The 20,230-nt window shown below is 50.8% G+C and overlaps 8 non-coding genes across 8 annotated transcripts; all 8 read left to right on the forward strand.

The window, feature by feature from the left end:
* Window positions 1–1,114: 1,114 nt before the first annotated feature.
* On the forward strand, window positions 1,115–1,255 carry LOC141315831 (U4 spliceosomal RNA). Its single transcript, XR_012351143.1, has one exon. It is a non-coding gene; the product is annotated as a U4 spliceosomal RNA (small nuclear RNA).
* A 1,136-nt stretch (window positions 1,256–2,391) lies between these two features.
* Window positions 2,392–2,465, forward strand: trnan-guu (transfer RNA asparagine (anticodon GUU)). Its single transcript has one exon. It is a non-coding gene; the product is annotated as a tRNA-Asn (tRNA).
* A 1,542-nt stretch (window positions 2,466–4,007) lies between these two features.
* On the forward strand, window positions 4,008–4,148 carry LOC141315837 (U4 spliceosomal RNA). Its single transcript, XR_012351148.1, has one exon. It is a non-coding gene; the product is annotated as a U4 spliceosomal RNA (small nuclear RNA).
* Window positions 4,149–6,900: 2,752 nt separating this feature from the next.
* LOC141315838 (U4 spliceosomal RNA) lies at window positions 6,901–7,041 on the forward strand. The gene has a single exon (XR_012351149.1). It is a non-coding gene; the product is annotated as a U4 spliceosomal RNA (small nuclear RNA).
* A 2,752-nt stretch (window positions 7,042–9,793) lies between these two features.
* Window positions 9,794–9,934, forward strand: LOC141315839 (U4 spliceosomal RNA). The gene has a single exon (XR_012351150.1). It is a non-coding gene; the product is annotated as a U4 spliceosomal RNA (small nuclear RNA).
* A 2,752-nt stretch (window positions 9,935–12,686) lies between these two features.
* Window positions 12,687–12,827, forward strand: LOC141315840 (U4 spliceosomal RNA). Its single transcript, XR_012351152.1, has one exon. It is a non-coding gene; the product is annotated as a U4 spliceosomal RNA (small nuclear RNA).
* A 2,752-nt stretch (window positions 12,828–15,579) lies between these two features.
* Window positions 15,580–15,720, forward strand: LOC141315844 (U4 spliceosomal RNA). The gene has a single exon (XR_012351156.1). It is a non-coding gene; the product is annotated as a U4 spliceosomal RNA (small nuclear RNA).
* A 2,752-nt stretch (window positions 15,721–18,472) lies between these two features.
* Window positions 18,473–18,613, forward strand: LOC141315841 (U4 spliceosomal RNA). The gene has a single exon (XR_012351153.1). It is a non-coding gene; the product is annotated as a U4 spliceosomal RNA (small nuclear RNA).
* The last annotated feature ends 1,617 nt before the right edge of the window (window positions 18,614–20,230 follow it).

The raw sequence follows: 20,230 nt of genomic DNA on the forward strand, positions 1-20,230 counted from the left end.
AATACCCAATACCCCACCGGGATGACTTGAAATACAGTCAGCATCGGCAATTTTTGCCAGTCTCTCTGGAGGCTTGTTGAGAAAGATAGTCTTGCTTCGTTTTGTTTCCTTTTATTGGCGTGGCTGGTTGTTGGTCCTCGTCAAAGAGGTGTCCACCGATCATAGCGTGCCGGAGCCAGAAGACTTGTTGTTTTGTCAATATGTTCTCAAGACTTTGCGGCAGTTATCAATAAACTACAGCACAGTCACAGCTCGCCGCTACCCATCGTAAACAGGTTGGGCCTGTCTGTTCCGGTGGGCTCTCAGTGGTGCTAAAGCATCAAATGAAGAGGATGGGATTCGAACCCACACAAACCAAGGCGTGCCGAGCACAACGGACTAGCCTTGCATCGCCTTAACCACTCGACCACCTTTCGTTTTGCGCGGTCCTTTTGTTTAACACTCCCGATTCAGACCACCAGCTCATTAGTAGAGCGCTCGGTGAACTGAACTGAGTGTGTCAGATAGGGAAGACACACAAAAATTGCAGAGTGGGGTCCCCAGGACCGAGGATCACTGCTAAATGTACCGAACGACGAGGATGGGATTCAAACCCACGCGTGCAGAGCACAATGAATTAGCAGTCCATCGCCTTAACCACTCGGCCACCTCATCATATTACGTGGCGTCTTTTATTTAGCACTCCCGATTCAGATCATCAGCTCATTAGTAGAGAACTCAAAGAACTGAACTGAGTGTGTTAGATAAGGAGGACACACAAAAAGTTCAGCATGGGGTCCCCAGGACCTAGATTAAGGTCCAGTGCTAAAGGAACCGAACGACAAGGATGGGATTAGCAGTCCATCGCCTTAACCACTCGGCCTCCCCGCCCCCTTGCTGACTGAGAGAGGCCATGCTGCGGACCTTTTCAGCTGCTGCTGTGCTTTCAGCAGGCTGTTTTGAGCACAGAGGGAATAGTGAATGAGCCGTCTTTTACACACCTCTAATCTGTTCCGTAGAAACACGGTGCAGCAACCCGTGCCAGGAGACTGTTTGTGCGGCAGTTTAAAGCTTGCTACCACCTTGTCGGTTCACATCCACGTAGGTGCCTGAAAAGGTCACGACCGTCGCCGGCATTCTTTCGCAGAGGCAATATTGTAGCCTGTGAGGTTTATCCGAGGCGCGATCATTGCTGGTTGAAAACTTTACCCAATACCCCGCCAGGATGACTTGAAATACAGTCAGCTTTGGCAATTTTTGCTAGCCTCTCTGGAGGCTTAGAGTATTGTTGAGAAAAAGTAGTCTTGTTTCGTTTAGGTTTTGCTTCTCGTTGAAAAGGTGTCTGCTGATGATTGAGCGCCAGAGCCAGAAGGCTTGTTGTTTTGTAAATATGTCCTCAAGACGGGTATCATTAAACTGCAGCGCAATTACAGCTTACCGTTACCCATCGTAAACAGGTTGGGCCTGTCTGGTCCGGTGGGCTCTCAGTGGCGCTAAAGCTTCCAGTGCATGTCGAGCACAATGTATTAGCCTTCCACCGCCTTAACCGCTGGACCACCTCGTCATCTTGCGTGGTTTCTTTGTTTAACACTCCTGAATCATGTGCATGTGGATGCCTTCTTCGTCTTTTGTTTCAGCCGCCGAGGGCCTGTTTTCCACTGAGGCCCTGCGTCAAACTCCCTATGAGACACAATCGAACGTTAGTAGTAACCTCCGATTACGGCCGAATGTGGATTCTGCTCGGACGACGGGGCACCGGTACATCCTTTGTAGCTTTGGCTTGTTAGCCAAACGCTACAGCAGTTTGCCATTTCCCATCAAATCATCCTTGACTTCCTTAAGAAAGGTGCCCCAAATTGGTGGAAAATCACATCTCAACCATACGCTGTCCAAAGCATTGACCCGCCTTCACGCGGCAAAACAGAACGTATTGTTGGCCCGCACTGCTGGGTCAAGCTGCGCTTCCCAAAAATAGATTGGGTCAAAACCGACAGAAGAAAACTCTAAGCCTGCTCTAAGCCCTACCCACGGGGAGGGCTCGACAGTCTCGCACAACGCGAGAGCCTCCGTTTCGCCTGTGTAATTTGGGGGCCGATGAAAACTGGGTCCGACCCGGTGAAGAAGCCCACGACCAGCCCGGCTAGCTCAGTCGGTAGAGCATGAGACTCTTAATCTCAGGGTCGTGGGTTCGAGCCCCACGTTGGGCGGCTCTGTTGAGTCTCTTTCTTCCCAAAAGGGTGGCTGGCGGGCTCCAGCGTGCCCATTCGCCGCGCAGGCTGAGTGGATTTTGCGAGCTCCGGAAACATCTTTCAAAACAGATGTCGCTGTTAGTGCGAGCGATTTTAATCCCTATCACTAACCCTAACCCTTGCTTTTACACCGGTGATCCGGCGGCAGCAAGCAACAGCGGCTGTCTCTGTGGCGCAATCGTTTAGCGCGTTCGGCTGTTAACCGAAAGGTTGGTGGTTCGAGCCCACCCAGGGACGTGTGAAATGCCGGAGTTTTGCACGCGCGTCAGGTGTCCACTAACGCCTATGCCATTCTTAGGGTTGCGAGGCACAGCTTTCTCAGGGCGTTTATCTTGTGCACCTTCAATAAGCTGGCTTGTTTTAAAAGAATTCAGCGGCGGGTGTTTGGTGAACATTTTCACCAGCTCGAGTAGTTTGCTGTGGCATGTGGATGCCTTCTTTACTGATGATCTGTCTCTGGGGCTCATCTAGTTGACATAGTTTCCGCTGACATTCGGCTGAAGGTGCTGATCCACTATCTGCTCTTGGTACGGACTGGAACCGGGGGACTGTAGTGACCATCAGATCGGAATACAGAATGGATCTGGTGGCTACGGTGACCTCAGAATAAGAAGAAACAGACTAATATTAATGTAGATGCAAAAGTTCCATGTTGCCACAAAGTCAATACCCAATACCCCACCGGGATGACTTGAAATACAGTCAGCATCGGCAATTTTTGCCAGTCTCTCTGGAGGCTTGTTGAGAAAGATAGTCTTGCTTCGTTTTGTTTCCTTTTATTGGCGTGGCTGGTTGTTGGTCCTCGTCAAAGAGGTGTCCACCGATCATAGCGTGCCGGAGCCAGAAGACTTGTTGTTTTGTCAATATGTTCTCAAGACTTTGCGGCAGTCATCAATAAACTACAGCACAGTCACAGCTCGCCGCTACCCATCGTAAACAGGTTGGGCCTGTCTGTTCCGGTGGGCTCTCAGTGGTGCTAAAGCATCAAATGAAGAGGATGGGATTCGAACCCACACAAACCAAGGCGTGCCGAGCACAACGGACTAGCCTTGCATCGCCTTAACCACTCGACCACCTTTCGTTTTGCGCGGTCCTTTTGTTTAACACTCCCGATTCAGACCACCAGCTCATTAGTAGAGCGCTCGGTGAACTGAACTGAGTGTGTCAGATAGGGAAGACACACAAAAATTGCAGAGTGGGGTCCCCAGGACCGAGGATCACTGCTAAATGTACCGAACGACGAGGATGGGATTCGAACCCACGCGTGCAGAGCACAATGGATTAGCAGTCCATCGCCTTAACCACTCGGCCACCTCGTCATATTACTTGGCGTCTTTTATTTAGCACTCCCGATTCAGATCATCAGCTCATTAGTAGAGAACTCAAAGAACTGAACTGAGTGTGTTAGATAAGGAGGACACACAAAAAGTTCAGCATGGGGTCCCCAGGACCTAGATTAAGGTCCAGTGCTAAAGGAACCGAACGACAAGGATGGGATTAGCAGTCCATCGCCTTAACCACTCGGCCTCCCCGCCCCCTTGCTGACTGAGAGAGGCCATGCTGCGGACCTTTTCAGCTGCTGCTGTGCTTTCAGCAGGCTGTTTTGAGCACAGAGGGAATAGTGAATGAGCCGTCTTTTACACACCTCTAATCTGTTCCGTAGAAACACGGTGCAGCAACCCGTGCCAGGAGACTGTTTGTGCGGCAGTTTAAAGCTTGCTACCACCTTGTCGGTTCACATCCACGTAGGTGCCTGAAAAGGTCACGACCGTCGCCGGCATTCTTTCGCAGAGGCGATATTGTAGCCTGTGAGGTTTATCCGAGGCGCGATCATTGCTGGTTGAAAACTTTACCCAATACCCCGCCAGGATGACTTGAAATACAGTCAGCTTTGGCAATTTTTGCTAGCCTCTCTGGAGGCTTAGAGTATTGTTGAGAAAAAGTAGTCTTGTTTCGTTTAGGTTTTGCTTCTCGTTGAAAAGGTGTCTGCTGATGATTGAGCGCCAGAGCCAGAAGGCTTGTTGTTTTGTAAATATGTCCTCAAGACGGGTATCATTAAACTGCAGCGCAATTACAGCTCACCGTTACCCATCGTAAACAGGTTGGGCCTGTCTGGTCCGGTGGGCTCTCAGTGGCGCTAAAGCTTCCAGTGCATGTCGAGCACAATGTATTAGCCTTCCACCGCCTTAACCGCTGGACCACCTCGTCATCTTGCGTGGTTTCTTTGTTTAACACTCCTGAATCATGTGCATGTGGATGCCTTCTTCGTCTTTTGTTTCAGCCGCCGAGGGCCTGTTTTCCACTGAGGCCCTGCGTCAAACTCCCTATGAGACACAATCGAACGTTAGTAGTAACCTCCGATTACGGCCGAATGTGGATTCTGCTCGGACGACGGGGCACCGGTACATCCTTTGTAGCTTTGGCTTGTTAGCCAAACGCTACAGCAGTTTGCCATTTCCCATCAAATCATCCTTGATTTCCTTAAGAAAGGTGCCCCAAATTGGTGGAAAATCACATCTCAACCATACGCTGTCCAAAGCATTGACCCGCCTTCACGCGGCAAAACAGAACGTGTTGTTGGCCCGCACTGCTGGGTCAAACTGCGCTTCCCAAAAATAGATTGGGTCAAAACCGACAGAAGAAAACTCTAAGCCTGCTCTAAGCCCTACCCACGGGGAGGGCTCGACAGTCTCGCACAACGCGAGAGCCTCCGTTTCGCCTGTGTAATTTGGGGGCCGATGAAAACTGGGTCCGACCCGGTGAAGAAGCCCACGACCAGCCCGGCTAGCTCAGTCGGTAGAGCATGAGACTCTTAATCTCAGGGTCGTGGGTTCGAGCCCCACGTTGGGCGGCTCTGTTGACTCTCTTTCTTCCCAAAAGGGTGGCTGGCGGGCTCCAGCGTGCCCATTCGCCGCGCAGGCTGAGTGGATTTTGCGAGCTCCGGAAACATCTTTCAAAACAGATGTCGCTGTTAGTGCGAGCGATTTTAATCCCTATCACTAACCCTAACCCTTGCTTTTACACCGGTGATCCGGCGGCAGCAAGCAACAGCGGCTGTCTCTGTGGCGCAATCGTTTAGCGCGTTTGGCTGTTAACCGAAAGGTTGGTGGTTCGAGCCCACCCAGGGTCGTGTGAAATGCCGGAGTTTTGCACGCGCGTCAGGTGTCCACTAACGCCTATGCCATTCTTAGGGTTGCGAGGCACAGCTTTCTCAGGGCGTTTATCTTGTGCACCTTCAATAAGCTGGCTTGTTTTAAAAGAATTCAGCGGTGGGTGTTTGGTGAACATTTTCACCAGCTCGAGTAGTTTGCTGTGGCATGTGGATGCCTTCTTTACTGATGATCTGTCTCTGGGGCTCATCTAGTTGACATAGTTTCCGCTGACATTCGGCTGAAGGTGCTGATCCACTATCTGCTCTTGGTACGGACTGGAACCGGGGGACTGTAGTGACCATCAGATCGGAATACAGAATGGATCTGGTGGCTACGGTGACCTCAGAATAAGAAGAAACAGACTAATATTAATGTAGATGCAAAAGTTCCATGTTGCCACAAAGTCAATACCCAATACCCCACCGGGATGACTTGAAATACAGTCAGCATCGGCAATTTTTGCCAGTCTCTCTGGAGGCTTGTTGAGAAAGATAGTCTTGCTTCGTTTTGTTTCCTTTTATTGGCGTGGCTGGTTGTTGGTCCTCGTCAAAGAGGTGTCCACCGATCATAGCGTGCCGGAGCCAGAAGACTTGTTGTTTTGTCAATATGTTCTCAAGACTTTGCGGCAGTTATCAATAAACTACAGCACAGTCACAGCTCGCCGCTACCCATCGTAAACAGGTTGGGCCTGTCTGTTCCGGTGGGCTCTCAGTGGTGCTAAAGCATCAAATGAAGAGGATGGGATTCGAACCCACACAAACCAAGGCGTGCCGAGCACAACGGACTAGCCTTGCATCGCCTTAACCACTCGACCACCTTTCGTTTTGCGCGGTCCTTTTGTTTAACACTCCCGATTCAGACCACCAGCTCATTAGTAGAGCGCTCGGTGAACTGAACTGAGTGTGTCAGATAGGGAAGACACACAAAAATTGCAGAGTGGGGTCCCCAGGACCGAGGATCACTGCTAAATGTACCGAACGACGAGGATGGGATTCGAACCCACGCGTGCAGAGCACAATGGATTAGCAGTCCATCGCCTTAACCACTCGGCCACCTCGTCATATTACGTGGCGTCTTTTATTTAGCACTCCCGATTCAGATCATCAGCTCATTAGTAGAGAACTCAAAGAACTGAACTGAGTGTGTTAGATAAGGAGGACACACAAAAAGTTCAGCATGGGGTCCCCAGGACCTAGATTAAGGTCCAGTGCTAAAGGAACCGAACGACAAGGATGGGATTAGCAGTCCATCGCCTTAACCACTCGGCCTCCCCGCCCCCTTGCTGACTGAGAGAGGCCATGCTGCGGACCTTTTCAGCTGCTGCTGTGCTTTCAGCAGGCTGTTTTGAGCACAGAGGGAATAGTGAATGAGCCGTCTTTTACACACCTCTAATCTGTTCCGTAGAAACACGGTGCAGCAACCCGTGCCAGGAGACTGTTTGTGCGGCAGTTTAAAGCTTGCTACCACCTTGTCGGTTCACATCCACGTAGGTGCCTGAAAAGGTCACGACCGTCGCCGGCATTCTTTCGCAGAGGCGATATTGTAGCCTGTGAGGTTTATCCGAGGCGCGATCATTGCTGGTTGAAAACTTTACCCAATACCCCGCCAGGATGACTTGAAATACAGTCAGCTTTGGCAATTTTTGCTAGCCTCTCTGGAGGCTTAGAGTATTGTTGAGAAAAAGTAGTCTTGTTTCGTTTAGGTTTTGCTTCTCGTTGAAAAGGTGTCTGCTGATGATTGAGCGCCAGAGCCAGAAGGCTTGTTGTTTTGTAAATATGTCCTCAAGACGGGTATCATTAAACTGCAGCGCAATTACAGCTCACCGTTACCCATCGTAAACAGGTTGGGCCTGTCTGGTCCGGTGGGCTCTCAGTGGCGCTAAAGCTTCCAGTGCATGTCGAGCACAATGTATTAGCCTTCCACCGCCTTAACCGCTGGACCACCTCGTCATCTTGCGTGGTTTCTTTGTTTAACACTCCTGAATCATGTGCATGTGGATGCCTTCTTCGTCTTTTGTTTCAGCCGCCGAGGGCCTGTTTTCCACTGAGGCCCTGCGTCAAACTCCCTATGAGACACAATCGAACGTTAGTAGTAACCTCCGATTACGGCCGAATGTGGATTCTGCTCGGACGACGGGGCACCGGTACATCCTTTGTAGCTTTGGCTTGTTAGCCAAACGCTACAGCAGTTTGCCATTTCCCATCAAATCATCCTTGATTTCCTTAAGAAAGGTGCCCCAAATTGGTGGAAAATCACATCTCAACCATACGCTGTCCAAAGCATTGACCCGCCTTCACGCGGCAAAACAGAACGTGTTGTTGGCCCGCACTGCTGGGTCAAACTGCGCTTCCCAAAAATAGATTGGGTCAAAACCGACAGAAGAAAACTCTAAGCCTGCTCTAAGCCCTACCCACGGGGAGGGCTCGACAGTCTCGCACAACGCGAGAGCCTCCGTTTCGCATGTGTAATTTGGGGGCCGATGAAAACTGGGTCCGACCTGGTGAAGAAGCCCACGACCAGCCCGGCTAGCTCAGTCGGTAGAGCATGAGACTCTTAATCTCAGGGTCGTGGGTTCGAGCCCCACGTTGGGCGGCTCTGTTGACTCTCTTTCTTCCCAAAAGGGTGGCTGGCGGGCTCCAGCGTGCCCATTCGCCGCGCAGGCTGAGTGGATTTTGCGAGCTCCAGAAACATCTTTCAAAACAGATGTCGCTGTTAGTGCGAGCGATTTTAATCCCTATCACTAACCCTAACCCTTGCTTTTACACCGGTGATCCGGCGGCAGCAAGCAACAGCGGCTGTCTCTGTGGCGCAATCGTTTAGCGCGTTCGGCTGTTAACCGAAAGGTTGGTGGTTCGAGCCCACCCAGGGTCGTGTGAAATGCCGGACTTTTGCACGCGCGTCAGGTGTCCACTAACGCCTATGCCATTCTTAGGGTTGCGAGGCACAGCTTTCTCAGGGCGTTTATCTTGTGCACCTTCAATAAGCTGGCTTGTTTTAAAAGAATTCAGCGGCGGGTGTTTGGTGAACATTTTCACCAGCTCGAGTAGTTTGCTGTGGCATGTGGATGCCTTCTTTACTGATGATCTGTCTCTGGGGCTCATCTAGTTGACATAGTTTCCGCTGACATTCGGCTGAAGGTGCTGATCCACTATCTGCTCTTGGTACGGACTGGAACCGGGGGACTGTAGTGACCATCAGATCGGAATACAGAATGGATCTGGTGGCTACGGTGACCTCAGAATAAGAAGAAACAGACTAATATTAATGTAGATGCAAAAGTTCCATGTTGCCACAAAGTCAATACCCAATACCCCACCGGGATGACTTGAAATACAGTCAGCATCGGCAATTTTTGCCAGTCTCTCTGGAGGCTTGTTGAGAAAGATAGTCTTGCTTCGTTTTGTTTCCTTTTATTGGCGTGGCTGGTTGTTGGTCCTCGTCAAAGAGGTGTCCACCGATCATAGCGTGCCGGAGCCAGAAGACTTGTTGTTTTGTCAATATGTTCTCAAGACTTTGCGGCAGTTATCAATAAACTACAGCACAGTCACAGCTCGCCGCTACCCATCGTAAACAGGTTGGGCCTGTCTGTTCCGGTGGGCTCTCAGTGGTGCTAAAGCATCAAATGAAGAGGATGGGATTCGAACCCACACAAACCAAGGCGTGCCGAGCACAACGGACTAGCCTTGCATCGCCTTAACCACTCGACCACCTTTCGTTTTGCGCGGTCCTTTTGTTTAACACTCCCGATTCAGACCACCAGCTCATTAGTAGAGCGCTCGGTGAACTGAACTGAGTGTGTCAGATAGGGAATACACACAAAAATTGCAGAGTGGGGTCCCCAGGACCGAGGATCACTGCTAAATGTACCGAACGACGAGGATGGGATTCGAACCCACGCGTGCAGAGCACAATGGATTAGCAGTCCATCGCCTTAACCACTCGGCCACCTCGTCATATTACGTGGCGTCTTTTATTTAGCACTCCCGATTCAGATCATCAGCTCATTAGTAGAGAACTCAAAGAACTGAACTGAGTGTGTTAGATAAGGAGGACACACAAAAAGTTCAGCATGGGGTCCCCAGGACCTAGATTAAGGTCCAGTGCTAAAGGAACCGAACGACAAGGATGGGATTAGCAGTCCATCGCCTTAACCACTCGGCCTCCCCGCCCCCTTGCTGACTGAGAGAGGCCATGCTGCGGACCTTTTCAGCTGCTGCTGTGCTTTCAGCAGGCTGTTTTGAGCACAGAGGGAATAGTGAATGAGCCGTCTTTTACACACCTCTAATCTGTTCCGTAGAAACACGGTGCAGCAACCCGTGCCAGGAGACTGTTTGTGCGGCAGTTTAAAGCTTGCTACCACCTTGTCGGTTCACATCCACGTAGGTGCCTGAAAAGGTCACGACCGTCGCCGGCATTCTTTCGCAGAGGCGATATTGTAGCCTGTGAGGTTTATCCGAGGCGCGATCATTGCTGGTTGAAAACTTTACCCAATACCCCGCCAGGATGACTTGAAATACAGTCAGCTTTGGCAATTTTTGCTAGCCTCTCTGGAGGCTTAGAGTATTGTTGAGAAAAAGTAGTCTTGTTTCGTTTAGGTTTTGCTTCTCGTTGAAAAGGTGTCTGCTGATGATTGAGCGCCAGAGCCAGAAGGCTTGTTGTTTTGTAAATATGTCCTCAAGACGGGTATCATTAAACTGCAGCGCAATTACAGCTTACCGTTACCCATCGTAAACAGGTTGGGCCTGTCTGGTCCGGTGGGCTCTCAGTGGCGCTAAAGCTTCCAGTGCATGTCGAGCACAATGTATTAGCCTTCCACCGCCTTAACCGCTGGACCACCTCGTCATCTTGCGTGGTTTCTTTGTTTAACACTCCTGAATCATGTGCATGTGGATGCCTTCTTCGTCTTTTGTTTCAGCCGCCGAGGGCCTGTTTTCCACTGAGGCCCTGCGTCAAACTCCCTATGAGACACAATCGAACGTTAGTAGTAACCTCCGATTACGGCCGAATGTGGATTCTGCTCGGACGACGGGGCACCGGTACATCCTTTGTAGCTTTGGCTTGTTAGCCAAACGCTACAGCAGTTTGCCATTTCCCATCAAATCATCCTTGACTTCCTTAAGAAAGGTGCCCCAAATTGGTGGAAAATCACATCTCAACCATACGCTGTCCAAAGCATTGACCCGCCTTCACGCGGCAAAACAGAACGTATTGTTGGCCCGCACTGCTGGGTCAAGCTGCGCTTCCCAAAAATAGATTGGGTCAAAACCGACAGAAGAAAACTCTAAGCCTGCTCTAAGCCCTACCCACGGGGAGGGCTCGACAGTCTCGCACAACGCGAGAGCCTCCGTTTCGCCTGTGTAATTTGGGGGCCGATGAAAACTGGGTCCGACCCGGTGAAGAAGCCCACGACCAGCCCGGCTAGCTCAGTCGGTAGAGCATGAGACTCTTAATCTCAGGGTCGTGGGTTCGAGCCCCACGTTGGGCGGCTCTGTTGACTCTCTTTCTTCCCAAAAGGGTGGCTGGCGGGCTCCAGCGTGCCCATTCGCCGCGCAGGCTGAGTGGATTTTGCGAGCTCCGGAAACATCTTTCAAAACAGATGTCGCTGTTAGTGCGAGCGATTTTAATCCCTATCACTAACCCTAACCCTTGCTTTTACACCGGTGATCCGGCGGCAGCAAGCAACAGCGGCTGTCTCTGTGGCGCAATCGTTTAGCGCGTTTGGCTGTTAACCGAAAGGTTGGTGGTTCGAGCCCACCCAGGGTCGTGTGAAATGCCGGAGTTTTGCACGCGCGTCAGGTGTCCACTAACGCCTATGCCATTCTTAGGGTTGCGAGGCACAGCTTTCTCAGGGCGTTTATCTTGTGCACCTTCAATAAGCTGGCTTGTTTTAAAAGAATTCAGCGGCGGGTGTTTGGTGAACATTTTCACCAGCTCGAGTAGTTTGCTGTGGCATGTGGATGCCTTCTTTACTGATGATCTGTCTCTGGGGCTCATCTAGTTGACATAGTTTCCGCTGACATTCGGCTGAAGGTGCTGATCCACTATCTGCTCTTGGTACGGACTGGAACCGGGGGACTGTAGTGACCATCAGATCGGAATACAGAATGGATCTGGTGGCTACGGTGACCTCAGAATAAGAAGAAACAGACTAATATTAATGTAGATGCAAAAGTTCCATGTTGCCACAAAGTCAATACCCAATACCCCACCGGGATGACTTGAAATACAGTCAGCATCGGCAATTTTTGCCAGTCTCTCTGGAGGCTTGTTGAGAAAGATAGTCTTGCTTCGTTTTGTTTCCTTTTATTGGCGTGGCTGGTTGTTGGTCCTCGTCAAAGAGGTGTCCACCGATCATAGCGTGCCGGAGCCAGAAGACTTGTTGTTTTGTCAATATGTTCTCAAGACTTTGCGGCAGTTATCAATAAACTACAGCACAGTCACAGCTCGCCGCTACCCATCGTAAACAGGTTGGGCCTGTCTGTTCCGGTGGGCTCTCAGTGGTGCTAAAGCATCAAATGAAGAGGATGGGATTCGAACCCACACAAACCAAGGCGTGCCGAGCACAACGGACTAGCCTTGCATCGCCTTAACCACTCGACCACCTTTCGTTTTGCGCGGTCCTTTTGTTTAACACTCCCGATTCAGACCACCAGCTCATTAGTAGAGCGCTCGGTGAACTGAACTGAGTGTGTCAGATAGGGAATACACACAAAAATTGCAGAGTGGGGTCCCCAGGACCGAGGATCACTGCTAAATGTACCGAACGACGAGGATGGGATTCGAACCCACGCGTGCAGAGCACAATGGATTAGCAGTCCATCGCCTTAACCACTCGGCCACCTCGTCATATTACGTGGCGTCTTTTATTTAGCACTCCCGATTCAGATCATCAGCTCATTAGTAGAGAACTCAAAGAACTGAACTGAGTGTGTTAGATAAGGAGGACACACAAAAAGTTCAGCATGGGGTCCCCAGGACCTAGATTAAGGTCCAGTGCTAAAGGAACCGAACGACAAGGATGGGATTAGCAGTCCATCGCCTTAACCACTCGGCCTCCCCGCCCCCTTGCTGACTGAGAGAGGCCATGCTGCGGACCTTTTCAGCTGCTGCTGTGCTTTCAGCAGGCTGTTTTGAGCACAGAGGGAATAGTGAATGAGCCGTCTTTTACACACCTCTAATCTGTTCCGTAGAAACACGGTGCAGCAACCCGTGCCAGGAGACTGTTTGTGCGGCAGTTTAAAGCTTGCTACCACCTTGTCGGTTCACATCCACGTAGGTGCCTGAAAAGGTCACGACCGTCGCCGGCATTCTTTCGCAGAGGCGATATTGTAGCCTGTGAGGTTTATCCGAGGCGCGATCATTGCTGGTTGAAAACTTTACCCAATACCCCGCCAGGATGACTTGAAATACAGTCAGCTTTGGCAATTTTTGCTAGCCTCTCTGGAGGCTTAGAGTATTGTTGAGAAAAAGTAGTCTTGTTTCGTTTAGGTTTTGCTTCTCGTTGAAAAGGTGTCTGCTGATGATTGAGCGCCAGAGCCAGAAGGCTTGTTGTTTTGTAAATATGTCCTCAAGACGGGTATCATTAAACTGCAGCGCAATTACAGCTTACCGTTACCCATCGTAAACAGGTTGGGCCTGTCTGGTCCGGTGGGCTCTCAGTGGCGCTAAAGCTTCCAGTGCATGTCGAGCACAATGTATTAGCCTTCCACCGCCTTAACCGCTGGACCACCTCGTCATCTTGCGTGGTTTCTTTGTTTAACACTCCTGAATCATGTGCATGTGGATGCCTTCTTCGTCTTTTGTTTCAGCCGCCGAGGGCCTGTTTTCCACTGAGGCCCTGCGTCAAACTCCCTATGAGACACAATCGAACGTTAGTAGTAACCTCCGATTACGGCCGAATGTGGATTCTGCTCGGACGACGGGGCACCGGTACATCCTTTGTAGCTTTGGCTTGTTAGCCAAACGCTACAGCAGTTTGCCATTTCCCATCAAATCATCCTTGACTTCCTTAAGAAAGGTGCCCCAAATTGGTGGAAAATCACATCTCAACCATACGCTGTCCAAAGCATTGACCCGCCTTCACGCGGCAAAACAGAACGTGTTGTTGGCCCGCACTGCTGGGTCAAGCTGCGCTTCCCAAAAATAGATTGGGTCAAAACCGACAGAAGAAAACTCTAAGCCTGCTCTAAGCCCTACCCACGGGGAGGGCTCGACAGTCTCGCACAACGCGAGAGCCTCCGTTTCGCCTGTGTAATTTGGGGGCCGATGAAAACTGGGTCCGACCCGGTGAAGAAGCCCACGACCAGCCCGGCTAGCTCAGTCGGTAGAGCATGAGACTCTTAATCTCAGGGTCGTGGGTTCGAGCCCCACGTTGGGCGGCTCTGTTGACTCTCTTTCTTCCCAAAAGGGTGGCTGGCGGGCTCCAGCGTGCCCATTCGCCGCGCAGGCTGAGTGGATTTTGCGAGCTCCGGAAACATCTTTCAAAACAGATGTCGCTGTTAGTGCGAGCGATTTTAATCCCTATCACTAACCCTAACCCTTGCTTTTACACCGGTGATCCGGCGGCAGCAAGCAACAGCGGCTGTCTCTGTGGCGCAATCGTTTAGCGCGTTTGGCTGTTAACCGAAAGGTTGGTGGTTCGAGCCCACCCAGGGTCGTGTGAAATGCCGGAGTTTTGCACGCGCGTCAGGTGTCCACTAACGCCTATGCCATTCTTAGGGTTGCGAGGCACAGCTTTCTCAGGGCGTTTATCTTGTGCACCTTCAATAAGCTGGCTTGTTTTAAAAGAATTCAGCGGCGGGTGTTTGGTGAACATTTTCACCAGCTCGAGTAGTTTGCTGTGGCATGTGGATGCCTTCTTTACTGATGATCTGTCTCTGGGGCTCATCTAGTTGACATAGTTTCCGCTGACATTCGGCTGAAGGTGCTGATCCACTATCTGCTCTTGGTACGGACTGGAACCGGGGGACTGTAGTGACCATCAGATCGGAATACAGAATGGATCTGGTGGCTACGGTGACCTCAGAATAAGAAGAAACAGACTAATATTAATGTAGATGCAAAAGTTCCATGTTGCCACAAAGTCAATACCCAATACCCCACCGGGATGACTTGAAATACAGTCAGCATCGGCAATTTTTGCCAGTCTCTCTGGAGGCTTGTTGAGAAAGATAGTCTTGCTTCGTTTTGTTTCCTTTTATTGGCGTGGCTGGTTGTTGGTCCTCGTCAAAGAGGTGTCCACCGATCATAGCGTGCCGGAGCCAGAAGACTTGTTGTTTTGTCAATATGTTCTCAAGACTTTGCGGCAGTTATCAATAAACTACAGCACAGTCACAGCTCGCCGCTACCCATCGTAAACAGGTTGGGCCTGTCTGTTCCGGTGGGCTCTCAGTGGTGCTAAAGCATCAAATGAAGAGGATGGGATTCGAACCCACACAAACCAAGGCGTGCCGAGCACAACGGACTAGCCTTGCATCGCCTTAACCACTCGACCACCTTTCGTTTTGCGCGGTCCTTTTGTTTAACACTCCCGATTCAGACCACCAGCTCATTAGTAGAGCGCTCGGTGAACTGAACTGAGTGTGTCAGATAGGGAAGACACACAAAAATTGCAGAGTGGGGTCCCCAGGACCGAGGATCACTGCTAAATGTACCGAACGACGAGGATGGGATTCTAACCCACGCGTGCAGAGCACAATGGATTAGCAGTCCATCGCCTTAACCACTCGGCCACCTCGTCATATTACGTGGCGTCTTTTATTTAGCACTCCCGATTCAGATCATCAGCTCATTAGTAGAGAACTCAAAGAACTGAACTGAGTGTGTTAGATAAGGAGGACACACAAAAAGTTCAGCATGGGGTCCCCAGGACCTAGATTAAGGTCCAGTGCTAAAGGAACCGAACGACAAGGATGGGATTAGCAGTCCATCGCCTTAACCACTCGGCCTCCCCGCCCCCTTGCTGACTGAGAGAGGCCATGCTGCGGACCTTTTCAGCTGCTGCTGTGCTTTCAGCAGGCTGTTTTGAGCACAGAGGGAATAGTGAATGAGCCGTCTTTTACACACCTCTAATCTGTTCCGTAGAAACACGGTGCAGCAACCCGTGCCAGGAGACTGTTTGTGCGGCAGTTTAAAGCTTGCTACCACCTTGTCGGTTCACATCCACGTAGGTGCCTGAAAAGGTCACGACCGTCGCCGGCATTCTTTCGCAGAGGCGATATTGTAGCCTGTGAGGTTTATCCGAGGCGCGATCATTGCTGGTTGAAAACTTTACCCAATACCCCGCCAGGATGACTTGAAATACAGTCAGCTTTGGCAATTTTTGCTAGCCTCTGTGGAGGCTTAGAGTATTGTTGAGAAAAAGTAGTCTTGTTTCGTTTAGGTTTTGCTTCTCGTTGAAAAGGTGTCTGCTGATGATTGAGCGCCAGAGCCAGAAGGCTTGTTGTTTTGTAAATATGTCCTCAAGACGGGTATCATTAAACTGCAGCGCAATTACAGCTCACCGTTACCCATCGTAAACAGGTTGGGCCTGTCTGGTCCGGTGGGCTCTCAGTGGCGCTAAAGCTTCCAGTGCATGTCGAGCACAATGTATTAGCCTTCCACCGCCTTAACCGCTGGACCACCTCGTCATCTTGCGTGGTTTCTTTGTTTAACACTCCTGAATCATGTGCATGTGGATGCCTTCTTCGTCTTTTGTTTCAGCCGCCGAGGGCCTGTTTTCCACTGAGGCCCTGCGTCAAACTCCCTATGAGACACAATCGAACGTTAGTAGTAACCTCCGATTACGGCCGAATGTGGATTCTGCTCGGACGACGGGGCACCGGTACATCCTTTGTAGCTTTGGCTTGTTAGCCAAACGCTACAGCAGTTTGCCATTTCCCATCAAATCATCCTTGATTTCCTTAAGAAAGGTGCCCCAAATTGGTGGAAAATCACATCTCAACCATACGCTGTCCAAAGCATTGACCCGCCTTCACGCGGCAAAACAGAACGTGTTGTTGGCCCGCACTGCTGGGTCAAACTGCGCTTCCCAAAAATAGATTGGGTCAAAACCGACAGAAGAAAACTCTAAGCCTGCTCTAAGCCCTACCCACGGGGAGGGCTCGACAGTCTCGCACAACGCGAGAGCCTCCGTTTCGCATGTGTAATTTGGGGGCCGATGAAAACTGGGTCCGACCTGGTGAAGAAGCCCACGACCAGCCCGGCTAGCTCAGTCGGTAGAGCATGAGACTCTTAATCTCAGGGTCGTGGGTTCGAGCCCCACGTTGGGCGGCTCTGTTGACTCTCTTTCTTCCCAAAAGGGTGGCTGGCGGGCTCCAGCGTGCCCATTCGCCGCGCAGGCTGAGTGGATTTTGCGAGCTCCAGAAACATCTTTCAAAACAGATGTCGCTGTTAGTGCGAGCGATTTTAATCCCTATCACTAACCCTAACCCTTGCTTTTACACCGGTGATCCGGCGGCAGCAAGCAACAGCGGCTGTCTCTGTGGCGCAATCGTTTAGCGCGTTCGGCTGTTAACCGAAAGGTTGGTGGTTCGAGCCCACCCAGGGTCGTGTGAAATGCCGGAGTTTTGCACGCGCGTCAGGTGTCCACTAACGCCTATGCCATTCTTAGGGTTGCGAGGCACAGCTTTCTCAGGGCGTTTATCTTGTGCACCTTCAATAAGCTGGCTTGTTTTAAAAGAATTCAGCGGCGGGTGTTTGGTGAACATTTTCACCAGCTCGAGTAGTTTGCTGTGGCATGTGGATGCCTTCTTTACTGATGATCTGTCTCTGGGGCTCATCTAGTTGACATAGTTTCCGCTGACATTCGGCTGAAGGTGCTGATCCACTATCTGCTCTTGGTACGGACTGGAACCGGGGGACTGTAGTGACCATCAGATCGGAATACAGAATGGATCTGGTGGCTACGGTGACCTCAGAATAAGAAGAAACAGACTAATATTAATGTAGATGCAAAAGTTCCATGTTGCCACAAAGTCAATACCCAATACCCCACCGGGATGACTTGAAATACAGTCAGCATCGGCAATTTTTGCCAGTCTCTCTGGAGGCTTGTTGAGAAAGATAGTCTTGCTTCGTTTTGTTTCCTTTTATTGGCGTGGCTGGTTGTTGGTCCTCGTCAAAGAGGTGTCCACCGATCATAGCGTGCCGGAGCCAGAAGACTTGTTGTTTTGTCAATATGTTCTCAAGACTTTGCGGCAGTTATCAATAAACTACAGCACAGTCACAGCTCGCCGCTACCCATCGTAAACAGGTTGGGCCTGTCTGTTCCGGTGGGCTCTCAGTGGTGCTAAAGCATCAAATGAAGAGGATGGGATTCGAACCCACACAAACCAAGGCGTGCCGAGCACAACGGACTAGCCTTGCATCGCCTTAACCACTCGACCACCTTTCGTTTTGCGCGGTCCTTTTGTTTAACACTCCCGATTCAGACCACCAGCTCATTAGTAGAGCGCTCGGTGAACTGAACTGAGTGTGTCAGATAGGGAAGACACACAAAAATTGCAGAGTGGGGTCCCCAGGACCGAGGATCACTGCTAAATGTACCGAACGACGAGGATGGGATTCGAACCCACGCGTGCAGAGCACAATGGATTAGCAGTCCATCGCCTTAACCACTCGGCCACCTCGTCATATTACGTGGCGTCTTTTATTTAGCACTCCCGATTCAGATCATCAGCTCATTAGTAGAGAACTCAAAGAACTGAACTGAGTGTGTTAGATAAGGAGGACACACAAAAAGTTCAGCATGGGGTCCCCAGGACCTAGATTAAGGTCCAGTGCTAAAGGAACCGAACGACAAGGATGGGATTAGCAGTCCATCGCCTTAACCACTCGGCCTCCCCGCCCCCTTGCTGACTGAGAGAGGCCATGCTGCGGACCTTTTCAGCTGCTGCTGTGCTTTCAGCAGGCTGTTTTGAGCACAGAGGGAATAGTGAATGAGCCGTCTTTTACACACCTCTAATCTGTTCCGTAGAAACACGGTGCAGCAACCCGTGCCAGGAGACTGTTTGTGCGGCAGTTTAAAGCTTGCTACCACCTTGTCGGTTCACATCCACGTAGGTGCCTGAAAAGGTCACGACCGTCGCCGGCATTCTTTCGCAGAGGCGATATTGTAGCCTGTGAGGTTTATCCGAGGCGCGATCATTGCTGGTTGAAAACTTTACCCAATACCCCGCCAGGATGACTTGAAATACAGTCAGCTTTGGCAATTTTTGCTAGCCTCTCTGGAGGCTTAGAGTATTGTTGAGAAAAAGTAGTCTTGTTTCGTTTAGGTTTTGCTTCTTGTTGAAAAGGTGTCTGCTGATGATTGAGCGCCAGAGCCAGAAGGCTTGTTGTTTTGTAAATATGTCCTCAAGACGGGTATCATTAAACTGCAGCGCAATTACAGCTCACCGTTACCCATCGTAAACAGGTTGGGCCTGTCTGGTCCGGTGGGCTCTCAGTGGCGCTAAAGCTTCCAGTGCATGTCGAGCACAATGTATTAGCCTTCCACCGCCTTAACCGCTGGACCACCTCGTCATCTTGCGTGGTTTCTTTGTTTAACACTCCTGAATCATGTGCATGTGGATGCCTTCTTCGTCTTTTGTTTCAGCCGCCGAGGGCCTGTTTTCCACTGAGGCCCTGCGTCAAACTCCCTATGAGACACAATCGAACGTTAGTAGTAACCTCCGATTACGGCCGAATGTGGATTCTGCTCGGACGACGGGGCACCGGTACATCCTTTGTAGCTTTGGCTTGTTAGCCAAACGCTACAGCAGTTTGCCATTTCCCATCAAATCATCCTTGATTTCCTTAAGAAAGGTGCCCCAAATTGGTGGAAAATCACATCTCAACCATACGCTGTCCAAAGCATTGACCCGCCTTCACGCGGCAAAACAGAACGTGTTGTTGGCCCGCACTGCTGGGTCAAACTGCGCTTCCCAAAAATAGATTGGGTCAAAACCGACAGAAGAAAACTCTAAGCCTGCTCTAAGCCCTACCCACGGGGAGGGCTCGACAGTCTCGCACAACGCGAGAGCCTCCGTTTCGCATGTGTAATTTGGGGGCCGATGAAAACTGGGTCCGACCTGGTGAAGAAGCCCACGACCAGCCCGGCTAGCTCAGTCGGTAGAGCATGAGACTCTTAATCTCAGGGTCGTGGGTTCGAGCCCCACGTTGGGCGGCTCTGTTGACTCTCTTTCTTCCCAAAAGGGTGGCTGGCGGGCTCCAGCGTGCCCATTCGCCGCGCAGGCTGAGTGGATTTTGCGAGCTCCAGAAACATCTTTCAAAACAGATGTCGCTGTTAGTGCGAGCGATTTTAATCCCTATCACTAACCCTAACCCTTGCTTTTACACCGGTGATCCGGCGGCAGCAAGCAACAGCGGCTGTCTCTGTGGCGCAATCGTTTAGCGCGTTCGGCTGTTAACCGAAAGGTTGGTGGTTCGAGCCCACCCAGGGTCGTGTGAAATGCCGGAGTTTTGCACGCGCGTCAGGTGTCCACTAACGCCTATGCCATTCTTAGGGTTGCGAGGCACAGCTTTCTCAGGGCGTTTATCTTGTGCACCTTCAATAAGCTGGCTTGTTTTAAAAGAATTCAGCGGCGGGTGTTTGGTGAACATTTTCACCAGCTCGAGTAGTTTGCTGTGGCATGTGGATGCCTTCTTTACTGATGATCTGTCTCTGGGGCTCATCTAGTTGACATAGTTTCCGCTGACATTCGGCTGAAGGTGCTGATCCACTATCTGCTCTTGGTACGGACTGGAACCGGGGGACTGTAGTGACCATCAGATCGGAATACAGAATGGATCTGGTGGCTACGGTGACCTCAGAATAAGAAGAAACAGACTAATATTAATGTAGATGCAAAA

Source organism: Garra rufa, unplaced genomic scaffold, assembly GCF_049309525.1.
Source record: "Garra rufa unplaced genomic scaffold, GarRuf1.0 hap1_unplaced_039, whole genome shotgun sequence".
Lineage (NCBI taxonomy): Eukaryota > Metazoa > Chordata > Actinopteri > Cypriniformes > Cyprinidae > Garra > Garra rufa.